Genomic DNA, 21,957 nt, shown 5'->3' with positions numbered 1-21,957 from the left:
ACCGGGAATTTACGGAGTTATAAAGCGATAACTAGCATCAGAAACAGTTCTGTATTATCAATTGTTCAACTATCTACTGGGTATTCAAGCATAATACTCATTTGTGGACAGAAATTGAGAAAAACTTAAAATTTCTCGAAGCGATGCTATTTACTTACGAACACACAGTGTGCAGATATGACGTTATAAATACGTCACATGCTGATCTAATTGTTTTTCACGAATTAGAGAGTTACAAAGCGATAGATAGTGTCACTACCATTAATTAGCACTTTGCCTATGTTGTTCACCAACATCTAAATATCTTTTGTCTTTAGACGAGAAAAAAAAAAAAAAAACATCAAGAGAGTACTGTATAATCGCTCATAGCCACCATGCACTGACATCCTACCAACTACTGGCACACCAAGTGAGCACTGGCACCATGGGTAATCGGCTAGTAATAAGAATAGTAATTTGCTCTGTGACTAGGCCTTATTGACAAGAATTAAAGATATGGCAAACAAAATACGAGTGAATTGCGAGATAACTTCTTTGATAATTAACGGTTAAGTATAGTCAGTATTTGCAATTTCAAGAATCAGTTTTGATAAAGGGTAAATTATCTCCCTTCCAGTACGTAAAATAATTATCCCAAAATCACGTGGTCAGACTTATATTTCAAAGTATATAACTTACAAAAACAACACGTTTATAAAAATGACAGTACGAGAGAAGGGAGAGAAAACACAAAAGGGGGGAATTAGAACACGACATACTCCTTGTTCAGGAAATATGAATTTAAAAATTTAAAAGGTTTCAACAAAAATGAAACAAAAGTCAATGTCTTTGATATACTTAAACTGTTTAAGCCGAAAGTAACTATAAACAGCTAGGCCTAAACAATTCTGACTAGAAACTTTAAATTTATATAACACACTGTCCTAAGCAGTTATATTCATTGAAAAAGGCTGTGAAAACTGCACAGTCCACAGTCATTAAAAAAAAAGGACAAATTCAGGCTCTAACATGAATTTATACGCTTACACACACACACACGTGACGAGAAACATGAAATTAACCTACTGACTTACTGTTTCGACACGTATATCTAGAATTACAGTTTCATGTTTTTACTTCTAAATTATGTTACAAATTATCCTGATACAATTATCACATCATAGTATAAAGCAGTTGTTAATAATAATGCTTTTGTTGTAACACGGTAAGAATATTTACAATATTACAGTAAACCGTTAATATATTACATGTATCTGGATAATAGTTTCAATCAGTCTTGTTTCAGTACATAACAGATAACTAACCTACAGCATTTGTTTCACAAATGGGAAGATATTCACATTCGACGATGGCGTTTGGTGGGTAACGGAAAATAAATAATTTTATCACATTATTTCAAAGTTAAGTACAATTCCTCAGTCCCTACTGTAATATTTGTTAAATATAAAACAATAAATCTAAGATATCGAACAAACACAACGAGTCGTAGCATGTTGGACGTTGGAGCACGTACATAAATACAAAGAGAACTACGATTTAATATTAAAGGATAATTCGAGTTTAACATGTGACATGTTCAAAATGGAGTGAAATATAATCAGAAATAATGCACTAATTATGAAACGGTCCAGAATATTACATATTATTTGTGCTATAAATGCAAGCATTCAAATTCTAGCACTTACGCAAACTTTCCAAAAGAAAATGCAACATGTTTGAGCCATTTTCCGGGATCTGTGTGAATTTTATCCGCTGTTTAGTGTTTATATTTAATACAAAATTTCTAAAGACAAATACACCTTACTTAACGGTCACTATATTAAAATATATTATGTAGATTCACAGTTTTCCACGTAACTTCCATTAAATGTGTCAGTTATCATGATATAATATTGTTCGGCTATACGACTATTAAGAATATTTATTGCAGTAGATACAGAAATGTAAACAAAGTGTTTACTTTTGAATGAGTTATATAAAAATCATAAATGAAAAATGAATTTGTAATATATATTTAAAACACTCGACTTTTTTTTTCAAGTTTCAATACATATCAGAAATCTTAAGCGTAGCTCAATGAACAAATCAATCGTCTGATGATTTTTAGATCGATATGGTTAAAGGATAACTACGCATTGGTGACGAGAGTACACTACAGTATAACTCAATAATAACTAAATGTTAATTTGAAACAGACAAGGTGAAAACACTTTAAAACTCGTTTTTGACTTACTGGTATTTGAAAACGTGAAATACATTAGACTCAAGGGGATACAAAACCTCGCATTTAAAGAGAATGTCAAGTTTGAAGCTACAAACAAATAAATACTCCTATGGTGTTTCTTACTTATTTGGTTTCATTCCTCCTCTTCAACAAACATGGAGTTCACGAGACTTAAAAACAGTATCGCAGGAGACTGAAATTATGTATTAAACAGAATTAGTTGTTTTCTTTAAGTCACTTCTAAAAGGTTTTGATACAGTTTCAAGAAGCGCGTGAAATCAATCAAATAGTGAATGAAACTAAAACAAACTTAACTCATTACTACATGATTCATTATTGTCCCTTCCTTTTATTCGTTAAACTAACATATAAAGAAACAGTTCGAGTTGTGTGTTAACCAATAACTCCATTTTACTGCAATAATGTACCAACACAATTTTGTTTGTAATTAAGCACAGAGCCACACATGGTCCATCTGTGCTCTACTCACCACGGGTATCGAAACCAGGTTTGTAGCGGTGCGAGTCCGCAGACATTCGGCTGTGCCAATGGGGGGCCAACAATAAAATTATAAAGGGTTTCGACGTTCAAATCAAATTCTTTGCCTTCTGTACAAAGGAAGATGTATGCATAAAAACGGCACTGGATTAATACAGAAGGAAATGTATTCACGGTTGTTGTAAACAGCCGTCACTCTAATGTAACATCTAAGTAATTTTAAAAAATCGTTTTCTGACACGTTGTGGAGCTTGACGTGGCCTAGCGGTTAACGTGCTCACGCTAAGAATTCAGCTTACGTATTTATGTGATTTCGTGTCGCTATGGTTTTCATTCACGTCGGGTTGCCGAAAAAAAAAAAGAAGCGTCCCATGGGTACATTTTAAGAATCATAGTCAGATCCAATTTGTCGGTCAGGCAAAAATTTAGCTCAATAATTAACATTGAGTACTGTTATGTGCAGATAGTTCTTGTGCAACTTTGCATAAAATTACTGAAAAGCTTTTTGCACCCCCCCCAAAAAAAAAAAAAAAAAACTTATTCTCAGCTGCTACCATTATCTTTAAAAATATAAGGAAATTTATTAACATTCAAGGAGACTATTCCACTTATTAAATTGTAAAATAAAAATTTCTTCAGAGTTGTGAAAACTTAGGTTAAAACCAATGTCTGAAAGTTAATTTTCGACATAAACCATCAAGATAGATAGAAACCTGTGTGAATACTTGTGTTTTCTTATAGCAAAGCCACATCAGATTATCTTCTTAGTCCACTGAGGGGAACTGAACCCTAATGTCAGCGTTGTAAATCTGTAGACTTACCGCTAGACAGATAAAAACCTGATCGTACGTACTCACCCAAGATACATACAATCTATTTTTGTAAAGGTTTCTGAACATTGAGTGATACATTCACTTAAGATTCAGGAGAGATCTGCTACGTATTTATGTGATTTCGTGTTTCTACAAGATGAATCATTTTTCAATAATTTAAATTATATCGAAACGCTATTTTCCCACGATAAATTCCTGTTATCTTAAAAGGTGATATTCCTTCTATTAACACTAATAAATGAGATATCACAAAGTACTCATACAGTTCCAATAAACTGCTCTAAATTTATTTAAAGTGTTGTCCATCCTCCTGCTGATTACTTTGAAAGAAAATTCCAAATTACATTCAGTGGAAAATCTTTAATCACATGTGAACGAATATCGATTTCCGTATTCGACAAACACAGTGCTAATGGAAATTTTTAATTGATACTGCATGCGAAACCAATATTTTAGCAGATGTTTTTAATTAATTACAGTAGAGGAATAGAAAAGGTACTATAGATGTTAATTGTACAAAAAAAGTTACATAAAAACCCTGCATGTATCTATCAACTGTGCTAGTTCAGAGTGCTTTGCATGTAACATACACCTCGTACATTGACGTAGCGTTGGCTCTACCATAAATGTGTATAGCCAAATCATTTAACTGTCGTTATGGTTTTCATTCACAAGCGAAAGCACGAGCTTTCAAGCGCGTGAACCTACGAACGGTTCAATCACTTCACTGAATTCTTAAGTTACAACTTGAAGTATGAAGCTCAACGTATGTAAGTATTCAAAACAAAGTCCTCTGATTGAGCCAACTATGCGTATTTATTATCAGCCACGTTAAATAAGAGTACATTGTCTAGATATTCGAGTTTCACGCGGATGTACACATACATATATGGTATTTGTATTAAACTATTTTAAGTGTTCAATCCGACCTGAATTGTTGACAAACCAAATATCGACCAAGATTATTTAGATTGGGATATTTTCAATGACCAAACACCAATCAACAACTCTACTGTGGTATGTTCCCCCCACATTACAAATCACTTGAGACACCCACCCAACAAAAATATTTTTTGCGTAACCTCTCTCCCCTTTTTCTTTACGTGAGAGAAAGACTGAGTTAAGTGACGAAGTATAATATAAGAATACACACATTAAAATGTTACGTATGTTGCTGCGATTATTTATTACTTTCATTAACAAAAAATTACTAAAATGCTTAATTTTGCAGTAGTGCACTATTTTCTCTATCCTAATCGACGACCCCCTAATAAAATTTATTTGCTACTCTTAGAGGGGTGGGAACGCCTTACAGATTGGGAAACACTGCTGTATAATTTTGTACGGTTGGTTGTTTGTAGTTCAGCAAAACTAAAAAAAGGGTTGCTTGTGTTCTGCCCACCCGACTATCGAAACCCGGATTCTAGCATTGCAAGTACGCACACATTCCGCTGTGCCACCAGGGAGCGCAGTGGAATAACGAAAATCATAGCGTCAGTGTTTTTACCGTGGAAGTATTATTAACATAGGAGACTTCCAATTTGTCCACCAATGTGGTTAACAATTATTTTCCACACATTTGTACGTGTCATTTAAGATCTTAAAAATTTACCTAAATTATTTTTCTTATAGATGCCACGTTTTCAGTAAAATCTTGTTTTACACATTTACTATAATAATAATAATAATAATAATATAAATACAATAATAAATACAATAATGTAACAGGAACCCCTTGATACTGAGTGTGGTTCATTATTAACCATGACACATTTCATACATCATGAGCACAGAACAAAATATTCATGTCGTCTGCGTTACCGCTGAATCAACCTTCACGTTACACAACGTAACAAACTGTGTACATCTACCTGCGGCTCGAACATAAATAATCACTAAAAATGGGGCACACAATTAAACTACATTTATACAAACAGAATTATGTCAGAAAGAGAGGCGCAGGCATTCAGAAAAGTTTACTGGTTATCACAACACTGTTGCATCAAGGTTATCGTGTTTGTTGCATATAACAAACACACTAAAGTTCTTTAAACGTATACACAATATAGTATGTATAAGAGCACACGTTTTTGTATCATGATCAAAACATACTATGGATATAGCAAGAATTTCCACAACCAACAGAAACATTCAAGCACTACGAAAAGTTTCCTTGGCATACAATTTTATATGCAGCAGATGTCCCTTCTTCCTGAAGATTATGGTTAGTACAAGAGATCCCGTGTCACCAGTTCCAGCCAAATTTTCACGACACAGATTGAATCTCAAGCGATTAATTCAGCCTTACATCAACCATTATACTGGTACAGGTATGTTGATGATACAATTGCTGAATTCACATATACAGAACACACGCTTAGTTTTTTTTTCAACCACGTTCACCTGTGAACACTAAAAAACTAACCAAATAGCTGAACACTAAAAAACTAACCAAATAGCATTTTTCACCTTCAAGATCACAACAACCAATATACAATTCAAAAAAGTAATCCAGATAAAAATAGCCCATACTGGACTATACATTTCCTGTAACCCAGCACAAGAAACAAAACAAAGAAACCAAATAAACAAAGCCACAAAACTATGCTTAACCGTTAAAATTAACGACGAAATTAACAAAATAAAACAAAAACTTCATTAATAAACAAATTTCTTCCGAAAACCGTTGAAAAATTACACACACACACCTAGAACAACATGATCAACAACACAATAACCGGAGAAGGTAGGAAACGTTGTTCGCTCCTCTACGTAAAAATTTTTCCCAACCCAAACGAGCTGTTTTTACATACATAGTCAACAACAAACTACAAAACATTACGCTGCTGCATACATTACAGGGTGTCACAAAAAATGTATACAGACTTTGAATGATTATAACTCACTCAAACTTTCTTTCTTTACAGATACAACTGATTTGAAGTAATAGCAGAAGCGAGACTAAGCTTTGAAAAAAGGAAATTTATCTTAAAGTGTTACTGGAAGTGTGAGAACATAGCTGAAGTGTGAAGACGGTTTAGAAGGTAGTTTCAAACATATCCACCTACGCGACTCACCATCACTCGTATCAGAAATAAGTTTAAAACAAATAGAACTGTTCAAGACGCCCATAAAGGGCGTTCTGGAAGATTGGGATCGTCCAACAGTCCCACACGAGAAGCAGAGCTGTTGGTAAGTCTCTACCAATCTCTAAGAAAAACTTTTCGGCAAACAGCCCGTGAAACAGGAATCCCAAAATCGAGCGTCCCTCGCGTGTTGAAGCGCGTTCATTGGAAAAGTTTTATCCTGGTATAAGTCCACGCCCTTAAGGAAGATTATATTGACCGGAGAATTGAATTTTGTGAGTGGTACCTGGTAAAATCTGCAGAGGATGCACAGTTTCCAAACAAGAATGTCTGTAGTGATGAGGCCACAATTAAGTTAAACGGCTCAATCGCCACAACTACACCTACTGAGCACCTCAGAACCCGCATGTTACGGTTGAACACCACGTAAACTTACCAGAGTTTACAGTTTGAGGTGTAGATTATCAGCTTCGGGCGTAACTGGACCATTCTTTTTCGAAAACACAGTCACTGATCTCGTTTATCTGAACTTGCTGCAAGAATCTGTCGTGCCATGCATTGAGAATAATTTAGAGGAGTTTTATTTCCAGCAAGATGAAGCACCTCCCCACTGCTATCGTAATGTGAGGGTCTATCTTGATGAAGGTTTGCCGAACAGATGGATTGAGCGAAAAGGTAGCACTGAATTTCTCCCACCTTCATGAGACCTCACACCTCTGGGCTTTTCTTTTATGGGGATACGTCAAAGATAACGTTTATAGCACAAAACCAATCCATCCCGTGTCTGCTGTAAGGTAATAAATACTGAGAAGGGTGGTGACGGTTAGACTCACCCTACTAAAACTGATAGATACTAGTGTTTCAATAACCGAAATAAAAACACATTTGACTGATTAAAAGCTTTTACAATGGAAATATCGTTATCAAATCTAGGCCCTCTGACAACCTTTCGGTATAGAATTATCGAAAAGATGAAAATAGATGTTAATTCGCTTAACCTTCTGTCGGTGCATTTTCGACGACCAATAAAAATGGCTGGTTCATTTTCAAATGCATATTTGAAGGAGTATTCCCTGCACTTAATTTTTTACATAGATACCAAAAACACAGCCATAGTCGTAGATAAATTAAAATAAGATCGTTCAAGACGTTACTTAATAATAGAACGAAATGGAACAATATATCTATATGGTGAAGAGACCAGACTTACCTCAAACATTATTTGCAAACTTCCAAAAATTAAAAGCATATTTTATCGCTAAAATTCCATATTCTTTAAGTAATTGGAATAACACCGATTTTTGCTATTTAGTCAAAGATATTTGCAAGTGATGTAATAAAATTAAGCTCATAACTTAGCCATGATCGCCTATTAATAATACAAAGAAGAAAGGACAAGCTGTTGTATTCCACAAAACGAGGCCCGGCATCTCCATGTGATTAAGGCACTCGACTCATAATCCGCGGGTTCGAATCCCCGTTGCACCAAACATTTTCACCCTTTCAGCCGTGGGAGCGTTATAATGTTACAATCAATCCCACAATTCGCTGGTAAAAGAGTAACCCAAGAGTTGGCGGTGGGTGGCGATAACTAAGTGCTTTCCCTCTAGTCTTACACTGCTGAATTAGAGACGGCTAGCGCAGATAGCCCTTGTGTAGCTTTGCGCGAAATTAAAAAAAAAACATTCTTCAGATAAAATACTTTTCCAAACAAGACTATGCTTAACTCTATTTCGCAACTTTATCTACACATATATATAAAGCAATAACAAAAAATACGTCTGTATGTCTGCCCCTTATCTAACTACTACTAGGGTCGCTGGAACAGCCTCAACCAAATTTTGCGAGATGACAATTTGAAACAAGAGGCCTATTAAAAGTGGGTAATAACCCCTTCATTCCATTAGAATATTTATTATTCGTGACATAAGTTAACGTTGCCACCTTCATATATAGAGTCACGTCCTTACACACCAAATTAAAAACATAACTATTAAATTTTTTATAACACAACATACACACAGCATGTAGAAGGGCACACAAACGTCTATTATTTATCTCGGAGTGTGTGCTAGCACTCTTAATGGAAGAATGCAATGAAAAGGATGGCCGAAACTATTTCAATTATACATAAACTCACCTTACGTTTCTACTACAATAGCCACCATAAGGCTTACATAAAGAGCTGTTTCTTGAATTACATACATTTCCTACTTTGACCAATGACCTTTCAACTTCGGCCCGTAATACATTTCTGAAAACAATGAGCGTCACTTAATTAATCACGTGAAACACTCAAGAAAGACATTTGAAATCGAGCAACAGAGAGCACCACCACCACTTTCTTCCCAATAAAGTCACTTTCATAAACAGTGTGCGCCATGTTTTAAGTCCGTACAAATTGAGTCCCTATAGCTTATATAAAACTTTTGGTAAGGTAATAATAAATACTGTAATAATACGTTATAATTACGTGAAAATTAAGATTTTTGTGTTATATATCACAACATCCACCCCAACATATTTTTAAGTTCATAATCCGGACAAAGGGCAGGTACCTCAGCCTGTATGAAATAATGGCAATAGGTAGGGGTCATTGATAACCCCACTGCTAACAGGGTATAAAACTGTATCTAATCGTTTGTGTCAGAGACGTCGCTACGCCTTGGCGCACGAGATCTGCACCCGAAATCCCCATTTGCTGTCCTGCAAAAATCAAAATAAAGGATCGTGATCGATATTATACTGAAACGCCAAAACTTTCTGCGCCTGTGGGCCCAAGCGACGCCTGTGGTCTTTATGTACTTAATACAACAGTATGAAACTACAATGACTAGAAGGGCTTTCAAAAATCACCGACTTGTTAAAGATTCGTACAGGGAGAATCACAACCAATCATACTGTTCAGTGTTTGTTTTTGAGTTTCGTGCAAAGCTACATGAGGGTTATCTGCGCTAGCAGTCCCTAATTTAGCAGTGTAAGACCAGAGGGAAGACAGCTAGTCATCACCACCCACCGCCAACTCTTGGGCCACTTTTTTACCAACGAATAGTGGGATTGACCGTAACATTATAACACCCACACGGCTGAAAGGGCGAGCATGTTTGGTGCGACGGAGATTCGAACCCGTCACCCTCAGATTACGTACTGAGGAGTGTTCTTTAATGTCAGTGAATATGAAAGTAAGTATAGCTACATGAAGTCTAACGAGTATGTTTAAATACGAACATGAAAAAAGCACCGAAACATGTTGAACATAAAAATTACGAGCTCAGTTGAGATGCACATAAAGTTGTATTTTATCCACATAATGCCCATTAAATGTTAGCAAATAAAATAATCAGATATTTTCATTTAATATTTTCTTGTTTTTCTGTTGAGGAAAAGGTAGATATTTAAAAAGATACAATAATATATGAAGCATACTCAGATTTATAATTAGAAAATATACGAATCTCGTTCTAACTGACGGTGTAATATGAAAAAAAGCAATTTATTTGAAGTCAATGAATTAACGACACTAATACAGCTGTAATATATATGTTACACGTTTAAACTAAGCCTACTAACTTAGCTCCATCAATAGATGAAAACGGGTATGACCGATATTGAATGGAATATCTGTATTCACATTGAATATCTGTCGTTTCAATTATTATTTCCATGGTGCAATAATTATTAACTAAGAAAATACTTTTTGAAACGTTGTCCTTGTCGCCTAAACTACTTTTGTATATTAGTCCATTAGTCCTCCAAACGTTTCTTTACAAGTGCCACGCTAAATTTGATAGTCGCTACCACTATAATTTCGTTTATTCATGAGGACCACCACCTTAAGATACAGAATATTTACTAACTAGTTTTAATTCTACGTTTTGGCTGCTGATCTGTTACTGAAATAAGGGAAGTTCTAGGAAGAAGTGACTCCTGTGTTAACAATGACCTGGGTTCGATTTTGGGTCTCCTTAATGGAAGTTACGCATCCACACGAATAGGATCCTTCCAGTAGGGTAACTATTTAAATATTTCTAAGTGGGTTAAACATATTTGGCTGCGTTATCAGTTACGTGAATGTAGAAGCCTTTCTGTTATCATTCCTTTTTCTCCTGCGTAATTCATATACCATTATTTCAGTATCACTCCATTTAAACCAAATTCAATAATATGACATGGGTGATCGTGTATGGGCTACAAGACCTGCATACGACAATGAATGCACACACGTGTTCAAAAAAAACCTTAAAAAAAAACTCGTCTAAAGAACAGCGTTTTATTTGTTAGTTAAGTAAACAAACTTCTACTTTTTCATCCGTTTGATTTCAAAAAGAGAGAGAGAGAAAGAGAGAGAATGAAAACCACTTCTGACTACACACCAGCAACGAATGTGATTAAACAAAAACTTGTACTATCATGCTGCGTTCTGAGTGGGAACTTTCATTAGTGTTACCAATCTACATAAATGTTGATAAAACAATTAAAAGCGACTTATCCGCTTGAAGTTACTTTTAGAATTCCCAATATTTACTCACACTCCAGAAAAGACGAGGCTTGACTTTGTAACCAAAAATAGTTTGATGTACACGACGCAAAAGTTATCAATACCAACAACAAATGGATGATCTTACTGGCGCCGGTTTTTAGTTATATAAACAAGGCGTGGTCAAAATACATCAAAAATGAGCAAAAACTTATTAATTAACAGACCTTATCTGGTTATCAGTGCGACATTTTGATCGTTTAAACATAAACTTGGAAACTACGATATACTGAAAAATAAAAACAAGTTAAATGCTAAAATCTGTTTCTAAACGTATTAGATTTTGGTTTTCAAATTTTGTGCAAAGCAACACGAGGGATCTCTGCGCTAGCCATCCCTAATTTAGCAATATAAGACTAGAGGGAAGGCAGCTAGACACCACCACCCACCGCCAACTCTTGAGCTACTCTTTTACCAACGAATAGTGGGATTGACAGTTACGATATAACGCCCTTTCAGCCGATTCGAACCCGCGATGTTCAGATTACGATACGAGCGCCCTTACCACCTGGAGGCCATGCCAGGCCGTTAGATTTTGAAACAGTACTTATTCTTCTAATTATGAATGTTCACTTCTTTGTTCTTTCCAGCCCATTTGTAATTCTAATATCACCCACAGAGTTTGTACTTAACACATAATTGTCAAATACTCCCAAAAGAGAAGGGGGAGAGAAGGTCCTGACAAACTTAAAAATTACCGACAATGGAAGACACACAGAATTTAATTTGTTTGAATTAAAGAGCGGTTTGCACTAGTATATTGAGTTAATGACGTCAATCAGACAGTCGTGTCAAATTATAGAGAACTAAATGTCGGAGGCCGAATTACTTTTTGAATGAGGGGGGGGGATGTGTTTGTAGTTACGCCACTGAAAAACATTGAACTTTTCTTTCCCAGTTTTGTAGTTCATTAATTCGTGCTATATAAACTTGTCTATCTAATCACATGCCATTCTCGAAATTGTAATTGGTAATTTTGATGATCATAAAAATAACGCTTTGATCCTGATGAAGACAGGTCATGCCGTAAACAATACATAGGGTTTTTACTGTTTCATATTTAGAACCGATTATGTTCAAAGCTACACAACAACTATTAACAACCATCCCTAATTCTAACAGATAATAGCGTCCCCTACCGACTCAAGTTATTCTTATGCCACTGAAAACAAAGCATCTTTGACCCCCTTCCCCAAACTTGTTTTTGTGAAGAGAAGCCGTGAATTGAGTATAATCGAATTAACAGTTTGAGAATGCTACCCATTAAGCCACGCCCAAACCATTTATCGTTACAGACTAACATACGTTTAAATATTTGTTAACGAGAACTAAATTTTACTAGACACACACCGAAAACCACCAGTCTTACTCTGGAAAGTTTTAACATTTAAATTGGTTTGAATTTCGCAGAGAGCTACGCGAGCTATCTGCACTAGTGGTCCCTAATATAGCAGTGACAGACTAGAGGCAAAGCGTCTAGTCATCAACGCCTACTATCAACTCTTGGGCTACCTTTTGCCAGCGGATGGTGAGATTGACCATCAATTATGACGCTTCTATGGCTGAAAGGAACAAACATATTTGGTGGGAAGGAGGTTCGAAAATTTGAACCTGGTACGTATTGTTTTATAAACTGTTACAGAAGGTATGAAGTGTGTTGTTCGCCATTTTCAATAAGTAAGTCAAGCCTATCTGTACACAAAATGACTTCAAGTATCATTTATTCTGTACATTCCTCACTGCTCCTTGCATTAACTTGCACACTGATACAACTTTATTTGAAAGGAAAGTCTTGCATTGTGAAAATGTATCGTATGTCCCCGAAACGAATGATTTCTTCTAGAACACAGCTGTCAACAAAATTCAAACTATATACTCATGTTTGCAAGTTTCTTTCGTATTTAACTTTTTTTTTTTTTGTTGGTATCTTTCCTTGATATAATAGAGTTAAACATAATTTTATGGTTTCAACTGGAATTAGACCATAATAGCGTATATTTTATACCTTACCGAGAACAATTTTCTTGTCAAACAGACATACTACAAAACATTCATAAACGTAGCTTTAATATATATTTTCTACTTTCTTATAGCTTAACTGATTTAAACGCTTATAACCTCTACATGCTACATATGAATTTTCTAAGTGTGGTTGGTTTTTGTAAGTCTGTTAGCACCACCTAGCGGAAGGTATGCACAATACCCTGTCCCACCCAATCACCTGGTCTTGTTCACTATAATAACGTTATCGACACTCACGAGTTAATTAATAAACGTATCACCTATAATACGTTTCGCTTGTGTTTCGTAATTTGTTAATAACACCAATTGAAAATCATGTTGCGTTTCTCATATAAGAAATTGGTTTCGTTGATTACCGTACATATTTTTGTTATACAAGTTCATTGGTAATATAACTGTGTTATTACTTTATTACACACATTGACTGTTTGTGTTACCTGCTATCGCCACCTGGTGAAAGACATGCGAAAGGTTATCGATTTGCATCATCGATCGAACGCGAGGAGGTTTTACTGAATAATCTTGCCATTTATTAGTTACGGCGGTGAAATAATAAATAATCAACAAAAGATAAGTAACTAACAGATATCCATTTACTTCTTAAAGGATTTTATATGAACAAAAGCTGAAAAAAAGCATAAATAAATAAATATCTAAACTAACAAAAAACAAACGATTCAGAAAATGATGCCATGCACCTGGTAACATTAACCCGTATACTAATCAAAGCGCAAAAAAAAAGTTCGGTACTTAATTAACGGGGACCATTAATTTATTAATTTTTTTATCAGATTCAATATAAATGTAACGAGATTAAATTTAAAGCGAGTAAAATTTTTTTTTAAATTTTCTAGTTAAGCCACGTTTTATCATAGAGCCATCTTTAGCTGAATTTATATGGAGACAGTAGCTATATGATGATGATTCATTTAATTCTATTTTTAATGCTATCAAAACGTATCGGCCTTCAAACTTTTTTCTTCTGCGTACTATATACGAGTCGAATGCTTTCTTATAATTTCTGTTGTTGTGACAAGAAAAAACAAATTAATCTACATAAACTGTATACATTTAATATTGTATTCGAGCTAATGTCCTCCCCCCGATAATACATAAGTACCAAAACTTCTATAATCAGTTAAACAAATTACTGATACCATGAACACAAGCAAAATCTTATCTATATGCACGTATAGATTATCCTTATCAATATATCATTTGGTTAACCATAATTTTTTTTTTATTACTTTCTCACAAGTTCTTAGAATCGCTAATGTAGCGTTCTCACGCATACATTAAACTTTAGCAGCTTATCTAGTTCATATAACAGTGAAATTTTGTGGAACAAAAAGTATCAACCAACACGGTGTCAAACGTATCTCATAAGCTTGATGAACCATGATATTGTACGAGAGTCCGCGACGGTTTTTTTTTTTTTTTAATTTCACGCAAAGTTATACGAGAGCTATGTGCGCTAGCCGTCCTTAATTTAGCAATGTAAAACTAGAGGAAAGGCAGTTAGCTAGTCGTCATCACCACCCACCACCAACTCTGGTGCTAACCTTATTCCAACAAATAGTGGGATTGAACGACCATTATAACACCTCCACGGCTGAAAGGGCGACCATATTCGAAGCGACGGGAATTTGAGCCAGCAAACCTCAGATTGCGAGTCGAGAGCGCTAACCACCTGACCATGCCGGACTATCCTTCCTGCATGTATAACAGTGAGTCAACCAAACTATATAGCAAATATAGTTTGGTTGACACACTGTTACACATTCTTTACTTTCAATTACAAGTTCTTAGAATTATACTGGAAGTTCAATGAAAAAGTATCGCTACGGTAACAGTTAGGTAAAAGTGATTCTAAAACGGCCCATTTGTTTTCAGTTTCACAACTTTCAGAATGATACTAAATATGCACGAGACAGAAGATCAGAAAAGTAACTGGTATAAACAAGATGAGAGAAGTCCTATTTTTCTGTTGTTGTGAAGTCGGTATGAAGTACCAAAGGTACTTACATAGACGTTTAGGCATATTGGATAGCATTTATTACCAGACATGATGTCGTATTATAAAAGTCAAATCACGTTCAGTAAAATGTGTCAAAATCAAAGTTGTAGCGCACAACGTTACTATTCAAGAAACATTGTTTTTTGGTTTTTTTTATGGGTTTCTATTGTATTTGCATAATTTTTAAATCAAAAACATTTTTCTTTCTCTCTGCCGCGGGATGTGATCGCTGAGAACGTGGGAGGAGTCAGTTGCATATGACCTTTTCCTTCACTTCGTTGTTTCTAATTATCGGTATTCAGGTCCTTTGGGTGGACCAAGGAGAGTCAAGTACAACCATGACCTCTTCATCCCGCATTTATGGTTATTAATAATTTTATGGTTACGCAGCTGTCAAATGTTGAATGCAACATGTAAATGCATTCCCTCTTATAAATGTTCACTGATATTAAATCAAAACCCCGATCAGGGCCATGCCCATTTATGTTCGAACGTTCATCATTTACACTGGGAAACACTCGCTATATAACCTCCATCTCGCTTCAATACAGTTTGTTTTGAATTTCTCGAAAAGCTATACGAGGGGGCCCATCGACGCTAACTATACCCTAATGAAGCGGTGAAAGATTAGGGGGAAGACAGCTTATCATCGTCACTCACCGCCAACTCTTGGGCTAGTCATTAGCCACAGAATAGTAGGACTGACCGTTACTTACAACGCCCCCACGACTGAAGGGATGAAAATGTTTGGTGAGACGGGGATTCGAACTCAGACTGACAATTTCAGAAATAGCACTTGTATAAGCTTCATTTCACTTCTACATGTCAGATAACAAATTATGTCAATATACTTCAACAACCTGCGTTAGATGATTTTTCCCTATTCCATACCTACATAAAAATAAGAAGATAAATCAAATTATTAATTCACCTTGTACTGGACTCATTGCATAAAGGAATTGGTGCTCATTTTGTTTCACCTACACAGTAAAAACGAGCTGCAATTAAAAATATTAATATAAATGATATTACAATCTGTTGACTACGTTTCTAAATAAAAAAAATACAATTTAATAATTGTGTGTGTGCATTTGTAAACAGATTTCAATATTTAAACTACACAGTACAATAATAAACCAAAATACTTTACCTCAGGGGAACCAGTAACTTCATGAAAGTAAATAAACATAACACTGTCATCGAGGTTTTTATTGCATTTATATTAAACGGACTACTTCAAAGCGAACTTTCTAGAACACACACATCTACATGGGCGTTGAGCAATAAAAATACATCCGTTCTATTTATGAAGGTATAGTTAGGTCAAATGTACTTACGATTTTTTTTTCACAGACACAGTATTATCACCTGGGTATAAAATAAATGCTCGACAAACATTTATTTCCAATTTTCATGTGTGCCTGTACATTACACGCATTTCAAACTTACACATACGAAAACAGGTAAACAAATCTGATACTAGTATATAACAAAAAAAAATAGTCTTATTAGAAAAAATATTTCTTTAAAAATAATAAAAAGTAAGTTACACATGTATATAAATGGAAGTTGATAAAATGGTTCGAAAAATTACCTTTGTAGAACTTCATTGTTTTGGAATTGTGAAAAATTATTGTTGTAGTGCAAAAACTATTTGCAACTTTCGTCTCGCGAGGAATTGAGCCTCGAATTTTGGCCTTTTTACGTTTGTAAACGTACTATTTCCATTATTAGAATTTATTATGGTATTAATCCCAGTCTGACAGAGACGTTCTACAGAGAATGTATACACAACGGAATAACGTTTTCAAAGGGTACACGGTGTCTTATTGTAAAGAAAATTATTAATCTACGTCTTAATTCTAATTTAAAAATGACTTAAAACTGGTGATTAAAATTCACGTTGTTGATGTAGTTCACACCATAACAGTCGTTCGTTAAACTGGTGACTAACGCCTCAACCATTATTATGTCTGCCGTATTTCATGTGGTATAATGAGCGTTGGTATCTGACGAAAGATCTTGTCGGCACTCCATATGGAAGAGATAACGAGGTTGATATACTACTACACCTTCTTTGCTTGCACGCGTACGTTCTTAGAATATAAATACACAAATACGCGATTTTGAATATGCCAGTCAAGTCACATGAAAATTGATTGATTGATTTAGTGTTTTATGGCACAAAGCAGCTAGGCTATCTGTGCCAAACATCCGGAAAAAAGGTAAAAAGAAATTAAATGTGGTAAATTACAGAAAAGGAAATGAAGATAAAACAAAACATCATTGAAAAACAGAAAAAGCATAAAACCAATGTTCACACCTAGTCTACAACGTTAAGAGAGAAAGCAGAGAAAGAGAAGTTGTAAAGGACTTTCTGTAGCAAAATGGTAATGATCACAACCCACCAGGAAGACTAACAGGTAAGTACAAGAACCACCGTCAGTCACCTGAAGTTGGCCTTTCCAGTCCTGGTTCCAGGTTATGTGTCATAGCAACCATTATCAAAGGTAAAATAATAGAAGTTTGAAAAGACATACAGCAAAATCGTAATAATGAGTAGTCAAATGTCCAGTAAAAAGGTAAAGTAAATGCAGTAAAATTTGTGAAAGTAAACGAAGGTAAAAACAAAACAGCAATTAAAAAAAGAAAGTTACATAAAACCAATGTTGACATCCAGTCTACAAAGTTGTAAAGGGCTTTCTGTAGCAGAATGGTAATGATCATAACCCGCCAGGAAGACTAACAGGTAAGTACAAGAACCACCGTCAGTCACCTGAAGTTGGTCTTTCCAGTCCTGGTTCTGGTTTATGTGCCATAACAACCATTATCAAAGTGTAAAATAATAGAAGTTTTAAAAGACATGCAGCAAAATTGTAATAACAACTCGCCAGGACGACTAACGGGTAGTTCAAACGGATAGTTCACACAGCAGCATTAGACGCCTGAAGTTGGTCTTTCCAGTCCTGGTGTTGAGTTATTTAATGTTCTGGCCATTTTACAATGTCAAATTGAACTGGAGAGAATGAAACTGTAAAAAGGGAACCACAATTGAAAAGGTGTAATGAATAAATATACAACACTTAAACGAGATTAAAAAGATTAATGGCCATTAAAAAACTAAAAACTTTATCAAGGTGGATAGTGCCACCATCACCAATAACACTGTCCAACGTTATAGATAACACCTGGGAAAAAATATGTTTAAAATAGTGCCGTTATTGAGAGTCGTAACGATGAAAAGGAAGTAAAATGTGGCTTACAGTGATTTGAGTGTTACACAAACTACACACTGGTGCTACAGTTCCAGATAAAAGAAAGCGATGAGTTAAAAAATTGTGACCAATGCATAGTCTAGTTAGAACAACTTCCTCCTTCCGAACCTTACGGAAGCAAGATGGCCAAAGCCCTATATAGGGTTTTATTTGAAAAAGCTTGTTGTCACGTTGCTCACTCCAAGTGGACTGCCAGCTGGCACGGAGCCGAGCCTTGAATACAGGACCATAGTCCATGTACGGAATAGGCACAGTGGTGATAGTGCCGGAGCAGATAGATTTAGCTGCCGTGTCTGCAAGCTCATTCCAGCAAATACCAACGTGGCCTGGTATCCAGAAAAACTGGATAGAAGTAGATGTTAATGAGAAATGGGCCAGTCGGTTTTGAATATCAGCAAGAACAGGGTGTGAGTCAACGTGAAGTGATTCCAAGGCCAGTAGAGAACTAAGGGAGTCAGTATAAATAGTGCAGTTGGAGTACTGCTCAGCTTCAATATGTTCCAGGACAAGAGATATGGCGTACAGTTCAGCAGTAAACACAGAAGCTGTAGAGAGAATTCTGCGCGCAACCACCGAACCGCAGCAAACCATGGCAGAGCCCAATGAATTACCTGATTTGAAACCATCTGTATACATTGGAATGGAATGATTGTTTAAAAGATGTTCATTAAAAAAAAAGACGGTACTTTCAATCTGGAATATCTGCCTTTTTAAGATGACTGAAAGAAAGGTCACATTTGGGGGCTGTAATAAGCCATGGTGGGATGGGCTGACCTGTGGATTCTGCAATGTTATCTAAGGACAGACCCAATTCTTCCAATTACGCCTGGATGCGAAGGCCAAAAGGAGCAATGGCAGATCGTCTGTTCTGAAAAAGTACGGCCCACCGAGGAAGGAAAACACATCCCCAGGTGGGATGCTTTGGTAAGGAACGAAGTTTCGAAGAATATAGTAAAGATAGTTCCAAACGGCGAAGGTGCAGAGAAGGTTCATGAGATTCAATGTATAAGCTTTGAACTGGAGAGGTGCAGAAAGCCCCAGTGCAGAGTCGAAGTCCTTGGTGATGAATGGGGTCCAGCATCTTTAAAGGCCAAGAGTCTGGCAGAGCCATAGACCATTGATCCATAGTAGAGTTTTGATCGAATAAGAGCACGATATACCTTTAACATAGAACATCGATCTGCTCCTCAACTGACAGTAGAGAGGACACAGAGGATGTTCAGTGCTCTTGTGCATTTGACCCAAAGCTGCTTTAAATGTGGTATAAAGGTCAGCTTATGGTCAAAGATAAGCCCAAGAACTTGGTCTCAGGGACTACTGGCAGCAAAACTTCACCAATATGAAGTTCAGGATCAGGGTTTATACCTCGTTGGCGGCAAAAAGTACATGCAAACAGTTTTAGAAAGAGAAAAATTAAAGCCGTTCACCATAGTCCATTTCAGTACACGATTGAGAGCAGTTTGTAGTTGGTGCTCAATATACCTCATGTTCGACAACGGACACGTGATGTGAAAGTCGTCGACATTCAGCCCATTCGCAACAGTGAGATGGAGTTGTTCAGTGATGGCATTTATCTTCATACTGAAAAGTGTGACACTCAAAACACAGCCCTGAGGAACTCCAAGTTCCTGTACAAAAGAACGGGAAAGTGTCGAACCCACACGAACTTGGAATCTCCTGTCCATTAAAATTTTTTTAATAAACATGGGTAAATGGCCACGTAACCCATATGTATGGAAGTCTCGCAAAACACCATACCTACATGTTGTGTCATAAGCCTTCTAAAGGTCAAAGAATACTGATACAAGATGTTGGCGTTTCAGAAAGGGTTCTCTGATTGATGTTTCAAGTCAAATTAGGTGGTCTGTGGTGGAGTGCTGTCGTCGGAACCCACACTGGGTGGGAGAGAGAAGGTTGTTTTATTCGAGGAACCAAACAAGACGAGCATTAATCATCCTTTCTAAAGGTCTTACAGAGACAGTTCGTCAAAGCAATTGGACAGTTGTTAGAAGGAATCTTGGGATCTTTCCCTGGCTTATTGAAAGGTAAAATAATAGCCTGGCACCAGGCATCAGGAAAAATATTCTCATGCCAGATCTGGTTAAAGACAATTAAAAGGACATCAAGAGAAGCAGGAGATCGATGGTGCAGCATGTCATAGTGTACATCATCATGTCCAACAGATGTAGACCGATGAAGGGCCATTCTCAGTTCCACCAATGTAAAGGGACAATTATAGTCAAAGAGACAGTCAGTTTGAAAGGAAAGAGGTGAATGCTCTGCCCGCGTCTTGATGGCCAAGAAGGTGGAGGAATAAGCAGAAGTGCTAGATACCTGGCAAAAGCTTTCACCAAGAGTATCAGCAATGCTCCAGTCATCAACCACCTCCTGACCATCAGAGAGTAAGATCGAGAGGGGGACAGAGTTGTAGTGTCCACTGACCTTTCGAATCCTGTCCCATATGACCTTGGAACTGGTGGTAAAAGATATGCTAGTTGTGAACATAATCCAAGATTCCTTCTGGGTTTGACGTCTTACCCACCTAGCATATGCTCGGGCCCATTGGAAAGGGATGCGGTTCGAAAGTGTTGGATATCTTCGAGAGGTATCTCAGGCCCTTCTGTGCTAAGTGGCAAGCAGGATTCCACCACGAACGAGAAAATCGTGAAAAACATGTCAAGGTTTCAGGAATACACTGAGCAGCTGCTTGTATAATACAGCCAGTTACCGCTGCCACACGGTCGTCTATTGATGGCCGATTCACGATGACAGGATCAAGTTCTATGAGAGCAGTGAAAGTGGACCAGTCTGCCTGATCCAGCTTCCACCGGGGCACGCGGGTAGGGTGGGATCGACCACGGCCAGTCTCTCTCAAAAGGATAGGAAAATGATCACTGCCTAGTGGAGTCAACCCTCCATGAAAAATGGGAGAATAATGAAGGGGAGCAAACTGAGATCAATAGCGGTAAAGGACTGACTAGGTGCATGAAAATAAGTGGAAGAACCAGTATTGAAAAGAAAAAGGTTGTGATCAGAGAGCATACGCTCTACAGAGCTACCCCTCCCATCAATAACAGCACTTCCCCAGAGGGGATGATGTCCATTAAAGTCCCCCAGGAGAAGAAAGGGAGATGGCAACTGTTCAACGAGAGCATCATGTCTCTCCAGGGAACAGGTAGAGAGAACAAACAATGATGGTATGACCCAAGGAAACACGGATGGCTACGGCCTCCAATGGTGTGTTGAGTGACAAAGACAGGGTGGGTACATGCTTATCAGCCAATAATTCCACCCTGCCATGTACTTGTCCATCACACAGCCTGTCATTTCTGAACAGATAAAACTGCCGAACGGTGACTGTATCAGCAGGTTTCAGAAATGTTTCTTGTAAGGAAATACATACAGGATGGTAGGAAGCAATCAGTGTTTTGATACCATCCAGATTAGAACGTAAACCTCGACAGT

At 36.7% G+C, this 21,957-nt stretch overlaps 1 protein-coding gene across 13 annotated transcripts in view; it reads right to left on the bottom strand.

Moving 5' to 3' along the window:
- The window catches only part of LOC143257073 (cytokine receptor-like), a 120,614-nt gene that overhangs the window by 85,387 nt on the left and 13,270 nt on the right, over positions 1–21,957 (bottom strand). For 4 of the 13 annotated variants that reach the window (XM_076515245.1, XM_076515244.1, XM_076515234.1 and 1 more), the window contains exon 2: positions 2,348–2,417. The exons of the other annotated variants lie outside the window; for them this stretch is intronic. The gene's annotated coding sequence lies outside the window, so the exon portion shown is untranslated. The remainder of the gene's footprint in view (positions 1–2,347; positions 2,418–21,957) is intronic. 13 annotated transcript variants of the gene reach the window in all.

The sequence above is a fragment of the Tachypleus tridentatus genome, chromosome 7, assembly GCF_004210375.1.
Source record: "Tachypleus tridentatus isolate NWPU-2018 chromosome 7, ASM421037v1, whole genome shotgun sequence".
Classification (NCBI taxonomy): domain Eukaryota; kingdom Metazoa; phylum Arthropoda; class Merostomata; order Xiphosura; family Limulidae; genus Tachypleus; species Tachypleus tridentatus.
This window is presented reverse-complemented; position numbering and strand designations above follow the sequence as displayed.